Here is an 8761-nt window from a genome sequence, read left to right as displayed (position 1 = left end):
ATGTTAGAATATTTATCTTGTATTAGAATTAGTTTCCAAGTGGTTCAGTGCAAAGTCTGTGTACTGAATGCTTTCTCCCCATAAACTAGCAGCCTGAAAGTTTGATTTGATTTAAAGTGTTAATTAGTCGGAGCTGCAGATGTCAGTGTGATCTTTGAGTTTGGGTTTCTAAGGCCGGGAAAGGGAGTAAAATCTCTGCTGTCAGCTGGAGTGGACATTTTAAAGGATTGCTGATGGACCATTCTGCTTTCATTCAGGAGCATTCTATAATTTCGACAAAGTTCTTTCTGTGTGTCATGATTAAAACTCTTGGGATAATCCACTATTCTGAGGAAAGCTGAGTTAGTTTCACTGAAGTTTTTGAGTATGTTTTAAAAACTATTTATGCCTTTCCCTTCCAGTAATCTCTTCTACCTTAAATCCTGCACTGGAATGTCAGCCTGAAGTTTTTGTGCATCAGTCCTGGAGTGGGACTTGTACCCACAACTTCTGAGTCAGAGAACAATGTGTGGGTTCAAGTCCAAGTCCAACTCCAACTCCCAATGGATTATTCCATGGATACAGATTAAAGTTATTGTGAAGCCCATATGAATAACTACCCAGGCTTGGTGCTCCCTGTGGACAAATCACCCCTTGCCCATGACCTCTGTTTGCTGAAACACAGCTAAGTTGTACATTGAGTGAAGAATTGTGGGCACCTCCTCTTTTATGTGGACTGTCCACTTCTAGGTTATGGTCTTCCTTTGGATATAAAATGGCCCAGATTGTAGCATAATCAAGCTTCTTTACTGACTATATATACATACATGGTACAAGTAAACTCACAAAACTGACAACTGGCCTTCCCATGTGATAAGTGTCCGTTTTCAGGTGGTCAAATGGTTGTACAAGGCCTTTATGCAACTTCAGTGATTAACCAGACCACTTCCTGCTGATGGTCATGCTTTCCCTCGAACTCCTCTTAGTTAACGTATGAAATATGTGAAATTTGATGCTCACACCCCCTTCAGGGTGTCAGAAAACAGTGGTATAGATATTTATCCAACCTTGGGATTGTTGCCAAACACTTGTATTCACCATTTTTCCTGTCAATCTTGTGACTTTCTCTCAACTTAAGTCAGATTTTTAAGGTTCACTAGAGTTTGACCTTGGAATAGGGAAAAAAAAACAACTTCAGCATTATTGGCCAAGGCCTTCTTAAAGTTAAATATTCTCCGCTCTCATCTTGTCAGGCCCAGTTGGCAAGTAACAAGTTCTTGTAGATGATTGAAGCAGAGGAACATAACTTTTTTGACCCTTGACCATTAAGGAGTGACCACAAAACATTGTTGCCTTCCTCTCTTCAATAACCCTTTTGTCATTTCCCACATACACAATTGTGAATAGCCATGTACAATTGAGTAACTACAAAATTGGCTACACAACACACGTAAACATTAACACACAAATTACTTGATATGGTCATTCGAAACACAATATCTACAAAGACGAAGTGGTTTAAAATATATCTAAAGTCTTCCAAAATTATCCTGCAAATGTTTACAAACTGAAATGATCCTGACGCCTCTCAGGTCACAACATACTACCTGCTAAATACAGTTTATGTTGCTTACACACACATTTTTTCAGTATTTGCTTTTGGAAACCTGTCAAATATGCAACTGCAAGGGCACAGCTTCTGCCTGAGAGTTTGCACTAGTTTGTGTTTGTTGAATCATTGCAAGCTGATTAAAATTGACTGTAATTGGAATTTAAAATATTAGTTACATTAAGTGTAAATTGAACATTTGTGATCTTTGACACTGACATATTAAACATCAGCCAGGAAGTTTGTACCAACTGCAGAAATGACCATGTTGGAAATGATGAGAGTTGTAAGTTTCTGCTGATAGTACGCATTTGAGGCAGCTTTTCACAATACAGTCAGGATGTTTACACACCAATGGTTAGTGATATTCATGATTCCAGTCTACATGCTGGGCAAGCAATTATTTTAGCAAACTTCAGGCCAGGACAGGATGGAGGGTAAAGCAGAATCATTGACTCATACGGTTGGAAACAGATCCTTTGGTTCAACCAGTCCATGTCAACCAAATTGCTGGTGGCATGGTGGCACAGTGGTTAGTACTGCTGCCTCACAGCACCAGAGACCCGGGTTCAATTCCTGCCTCAGGTGACTGTGTGGCATTTTCACATTCTCCCTGTGTCTGTGTGGATTTCTTCCGGGTGCTCCGGTTTCCTCCCACAGTCCAAAGATGTGCAGGTTTGGTGAATTGGCTATGCTAAGTTGCCTGTAGTGTTAGGTAAATGTAGGGGAGCAGGTCTGGGTGAGTTGCTCTTCAGAGGGTTGGTGTGGACTTGCTGGGCCTGTAAGTAATCTAAAAAAAAATCTAATCTAAACTTGCCTGTGTTTGGCCTATATCCTCTAATCCTTTCCTGTTCATATAACTGTACAAATGTCTTTTACATTTTATAACTGTACCTGCATCTACAACTTCCTCTGGCAGCTCATTCCACATATGAATCACGCTCTGTCTGAAAGGTGCCCCTCAGGTCCCCTTCAAATCGTTCTCCTCTCACCCAAAATGTATGCCCCCAAGTTTTTTACACCCTAGGGAAAAGATTCACCTTATCTATGCAACTAATGGCTTTATAAAAATCTATAAAGTCACCCCTCAACCTTCTAGGCCAGTGGAAAAACAGCCTATCCAGCCTCTCCTTATAACTCAAACCCTCTAGTCCCAGAAGCATGCTGGTAAATCTTTTCTGAATCCTCTCCAATTTAACAATATCCTTCCTAGAGCAGGGCAACCAGAATTGTATACAGTACAGCAAAAGTGGCCTCACCAATGTCCTGTACAATCTCAACATGATGTCCCAACTCTCACATTCAATTGTCTGGGCAATAAAAGTTAGTGTGCTAATCACCTTCTTGACCACACTATGTACCTGTGACTCAAACTTCAAAAATTGCCAACCCCAACTAATCAATTTCCTTTTATAATCTTAGACAATTCACTGTTGACAATTTTTCACTCATCCTCAAACTTCGTAACCATTACTTCTAAATTCTCATCCAAATCATTTGTATAAATGACAAATTACAGTGGACCCTGCACCGGTCTCTGCAGAACACTGCTGGTAACAGGTGCCCAGTCTGAAAAGCAACTCACCATCACCACTCTCTGTCTCCTACTGTAAAGCCAACTTTGTATCCAATTGACAAGCAGTTTCTGGATCCCTTGTAATCAATCTTTATTAATCAGTCTACCATGTAAAACCTTGTCAAAGACTTCACTAAAGTCATGTAGACAAGGTATACAGTCTGCTATCATCAATCTTTCTGGTTATGTCCTCAAAAAACTCGATCAAGTATGTGAGACACGATTCAGGTGAAGTGGAAAGAAGAGTAGCAGAGATAGGTTGGAGAGGAAAGAGAGATGGAATATGGGGAATCAGTGGAACACAGAAGAATAAATTGCTCCCATCTTTATCATACATCGACCATCAGAACTTCAAGTTGGTCCAGAAATATCTGGAGAAATTTGAACAATGTTCCATGAAGTGTGTGAATTGGATACTGCCATCTACTTACATTTAAGACATTAGAGGTCACAACAATGTGGCAAGCCATCATGTATTAAAATATTTACCCAATATCTTCATGTTATTTTTCAAATTTTTATAGAAAATAAAAGTTGTGCTGCAAGTTACTTCATCTACAAAGTATGTAAAGAAAATTGCCCCAGATAAACAATGAAACTGCATGTGCTTCAGACTTCGATCCAATTCTGTCTTTCCCAAATACCAATTGCACACATGATCTTTAACACATTCAGGACTTCTTGTACGTGCAAGAGAATGGTTGGGTGGTTGAATGGTCTTGATAGGTTGGGAAATGGATGACCTGGGTGAGCAGTTGTCAGGTTTGATGAAGTAAGCCGAGTGTTTCGGGTGGGAGATGGGTGTGTGGTTGAATAGATCCGAGAGTTAGGTCAGCTTGGGGAGCTAGTCCAATTAAATTGTGCACTGTTAGAGTGCTGGGGGGGGGCAAGGGGGGAAGTCCACACAGGTTGAGTCGTGCAGTCGTGCTGGGCTTCAGGAGATTCAGAGATGGTCAGGATCATTGAGGCTTCAGTGTGAATGGTGGAAGAATCAGCTGCTTTTTGGAGCTGGACTCAGTTTTAAAATAACATCTCCTGAGTAACTAACCAGGTAAGCACATCAGAAGTTATAATGAATCTAACTGCTGCTACTGTGTGCCAATTGTGAAGGGAGAGAGTACTGAAACACTGAAGACGATCAGTGCAGAAATCCACACAGAGTCATGAAGGGAATCAGTGCAATTACCAATAAATTAATAAGTTGCTTTGTTCTAGCTGGTGTTGAGTTTCTTGAGTTTTGTTAGCATCTGTACTCATCCAGGTAAGTGGAGAGTACGCCATCACACTCCTGACTTGTGGATGGTAGATAAGCCTTAGGAGATGGATGATAAGTTACTCACTACAGAAGTGGAAACAGAAAATAAGGGAAGCAACAGGTGACTTAGGGGAGGTGATGGCCGAGTGGTGTCATCAATAGACTGTTAATCCAGAGACCCAGGTAATGTTCTGTTCTGAGCATCCAGGTTTGATTTCCATTCCAATTTGAATTCAGTGTGAATCTGGAGCTAAGAGTCTGATGACCATCGTTGATTGTCAAGAAAAGGCCACTTGGTTCACTAGCGTCTTTCAGTCAGGAAATTGCCATCCTTATCTGGTCCAGCCTAGTCCAGACCTACAGCAATGTGGTTGCCTCTTAACTGTTCCTTTGGACAATTAGGGATGGATATTAATTTTGGCCTAGCCAGTGACACCCACATCATGTGAGTGAATAAAAAAAACCTTAGAATTGAATACTTTATGAGATGATTCCAGGGAATATTCCCTCAGAATTTCAAATTTATTGTGAAATACTATTGACTGACTGTGCTGGACTTGCAAGGAATCCAAACACACATTTTCGGGTTATGACTAGTTTCTGGAAGATTTGGCCCAATATCTTTGCTGGGTTGAAGAATTCCAGAGCATGTTGTTCTGTTGTTTCTTGTGTTTTTGTTAAAAATTGGAATGCAGCCCAGGTGTGTTCATATTTCAGTGAAATACTGCCTTATTACAGATAGTCATTCTCATCAAGATGTATAGCACAGAAACAGACTCTTCAGCCCAACCTATCCATACTGAACTGATGTTCAAAATTAATCTAGTTCTATTTGCCAGCATTTGGCTCATATCTCTCTAAACCCTTCCTGTTCACGTACCCATCCAGATAGATTAGATTAGATTACTTACAGCGTGGTAACAGGCCTTTCAGCCCAACAAGTCCACACCGACCCTCTGAAGAGCAACCCACCCAGACCCAGTTACCCCTTCACCTAACACTACGGGCAGTTTAGCATGGCCAATTCACCTAATCTGCACATTGTTGGACAGTGGGAGGAAACTGGAGCACCCGGAGGAAACAGACGCAGACACAGGGAGAATGTGCAATCTCCACACAGACAGTTGCCTGATAGCTTTTAAATGTTATAATTGTATCAGCCTGCACCACTCCTCTGGCAACTCATTTCATGCATACATCACCTTTTGTATGAAAAAGTTACCTTTTAGATCCCTTTTGAATCTTTCCCTTCTCATCTTAAACCTATGCTGAGTAGTTTTGGACTCTCTTATCTTGGGGAAAAGACCTTGGTTATTCACCCTATCTGTGCCCCTCATGATTTTATGAACTTCTACAAGGTCACCCCTCAGCCTCATCAAGAAAAATGACAAAAATGAAAAAGTATTATCTCCACAGCCAGATTTCATTCTAGGATATGACTTATCCAGTAATAACATCATTTGGAATAATAATACATTGATCAGTAAGTGTTAATACTCTGTGTACAAACAAAATGGGTTGTCTTCACTGCATGGGGGTTACTCCAAGTCCTGTTTCACTGACATCACACTGCAGGGTGACTCCATTGTTGACATCATAATCCCTCAGCGCTGGTGATGTCATCACTAATTGCTTGATGGGAGTGAAAGCTGCTTTTTTCTATATCTCATTCCCACTGAACATCCTGCAGTGAGCTTGATTCACGCATTCATCTGCAGATTCACACAGTAAAGACAGGTTGTCAAGAACATGGCTGGGTTCCTGATTATCTGGAAGGTACAACAACTATGTGGATGATTTATTACAGAACTCACACACTGTTAGCATTTCTTCTGTGTGTCAATGGACCAGGAGCTGTGCTTACTGCGTGGAAGCCTCATCATAAACAGGAGTAGGGACAGAATCACAGAACCTGGTGCAGAATCTGGCCCAATCTCTCTCTGTCTCCCAGATCTGCTCCTTGCTGCTGACCTGAACACAGCTGTTCCTCTCCAGCTGCTGGCCAGGACATAGTGGAGGCCCAGATGTGTCCCCCTGATCCAGGATAAGTGTCAAATGTTGCATCTTGAACAGCTTCTATCCTGTATGCATCCTGTGGTGTGCTGGACGTTAAAGTCATCATGCAAGCTTCATCATAACCCTCAGATGTGAAAAGTTACTCCATGACATGGATCCTCTGATGGAGCAGGAGGTTCCAAGATCTTGAGAATGATTTTTCACACACATTGCCAGTGAATGGTCCTTCCCCTGTGTGAATACATTGGTGTGTGTAGATGTTCCATGACCGGGAGAATGATCTGTCACAAACCTTGCATGAAAATGGTTTCCCCCCTGTGTGAACACACTTGTGAACAAGGAGGATCGATAATTGTGAGAAGGATTGTCACACACCATGCAAGGGAATGGTCTCTCCCTTGTGTGAATACGTTGGTGTGTGTGGAGGTTCCCTGACCGTGAGAATGATTTGTCACACCTATATGGTTTCTCTCCTGTGTCTGTCACACACCTTACACCTATATGTTTTTTCCCCTGTTGATGAACAAGGATTTATGACATTGAGAATGATTTGTCACACAGCTCGCCTGCGAAGGGCCTTTCCCCTGTGTGAATGGGCTGGTGATTCACCAGACCTGATAACTGCATGAAACTCTGGTGATACATGTCGCATGTGAATGGTCTCTCCCTTGTGTGAATGTATTGGTGGTTGCGGAAATTTTCTGACCACAAGAATGATTTATGACGCACTTCACAGGTGAATGGTCTCTCCCCTGTGTGAATGCATCAGTGTGTGCGGAGGTTCTCTGACTATGAGAAAGATTTGTCACAGATCACGCATGTGAATGGCTTTTCTCCTGTGTGACTACATAGATGTTTACAAAGTTCTGCTAATGTCAAGAATGATTTCTCACATACCTCGCACCTGGATATTTTAACCCTTGTGTGAATGTGTTGGTGATGAGGAGAGTCCATAATTGTGAGAAAGACACACCTTGCATCTGAATGGTTCTTCCCCTGTGTGAATAGGCCAATGTTTCACATGTACAAATGCCTTGTTGCAGACCTCATATTTGAATGGCTTCTCCCCTGTGTGAACATGTTGGTGACTTGTCAGTGTCAATGATCTTGAAAATGTTCACTCACGCACCTCACACTTGAATGGTTTTTTCCTCCATGTTGCTGAACTTATGTCAATAGTTGTATAATGGATGTCCCTTATGTGTTAGGAGATCTTACAAATTTTGGTAGCCTTCCTCGCACACACATCACACTTAAACAACCCCTCACCTGTCAGAATGAATCAGTAGTTCATGAGTCTCGATGAATGATTGAAACTCTCAGTGTACTTGGAGCCACACGTGTTCCCAGCCTCACCCTGACTGAGCACTCAAACCGAAACCTTCAGAAAAGTTGGTTCTGTTGGAAGACTCCACACCTCTGACCAAATTCAGATCTGATGATATGTCAAAGCTCTCCTGATGGTTTGATTTCCAGGTGATGGTTTCACTGCCCAACCTTCCCTATGTTGAACAATGCTGTGAAAGGACTGAAGTCTTCCCACAAATGTGCAGCTCTTCCTTGATTGATGTTTGGCTTACATCCGCAGTGTCTATCCACTCTCTACTCTCTGGTACAGTATGCTGCAATACTTCTACAAAACAAGAAAAGGAAGCATGATTTCCTCTCACCCCCCTCTCTCCCTTGTGAAAGGGCTGACTCCTCAGTTCCTCTTATTCATGAAGCCAACGGTGATGGCTCTGATCTAACTGCCCTTGGTGCTGAAACACTATCATGAAGTTTAGGAAGGGATTTCCAGCATTTTGACACAGGGACATGATGAAATGCTGATATGTCTTCAAGTGTGTGCAATTTGGAGGGTAACTCCTGTGTTTCTGCTGTTCTCGTTTGTTTCAAGGTTGAGGAGACCGGATTGCAATGTGTTGACTTGAGGAGTTGCTCTCGTGCATGTTTGAAATGTATGCTTTGCAGCCCCTGTCTGTGATGAAGGGAGTGAATGTTAAAGGTGGTGGATAGGCTGCTGCACAAGTGGGCTGTTTAGTTCTGGGTGGTGTTAAGATTGTGCAGTGTCATCCAGGCAAGCAGGGAGTAGCTATTAAATAACGAATGTTCAAAGAGACTTGGGCTCCCAGACATTATTAAAAGATCATGAGCAAGTGCAGAAAATAGTCAAAAACATTATTCTTATTGTTCCAGCTATGTTTCGATTGGCTGTGAGAGCTTTCAAACTGCCAGCCCACCCATTCTGGCCATTCTTTGTACCAATAGTATAGTCCATATTATAATAACCAAAATTGCTGGGAAAACTCAGCAAGTGTAGCAGCAT

Source organism: Chiloscyllium punctatum, chromosome 30, assembly GCF_047496795.1.
Source record: "Chiloscyllium punctatum isolate Juve2018m chromosome 30, sChiPun1.3, whole genome shotgun sequence".
Classification (NCBI taxonomy): domain Eukaryota; kingdom Metazoa; phylum Chordata; class Chondrichthyes; order Orectolobiformes; family Hemiscylliidae; genus Chiloscyllium; species Chiloscyllium punctatum.
Note: the sequence above shows the minus strand (reverse complement) of the source record.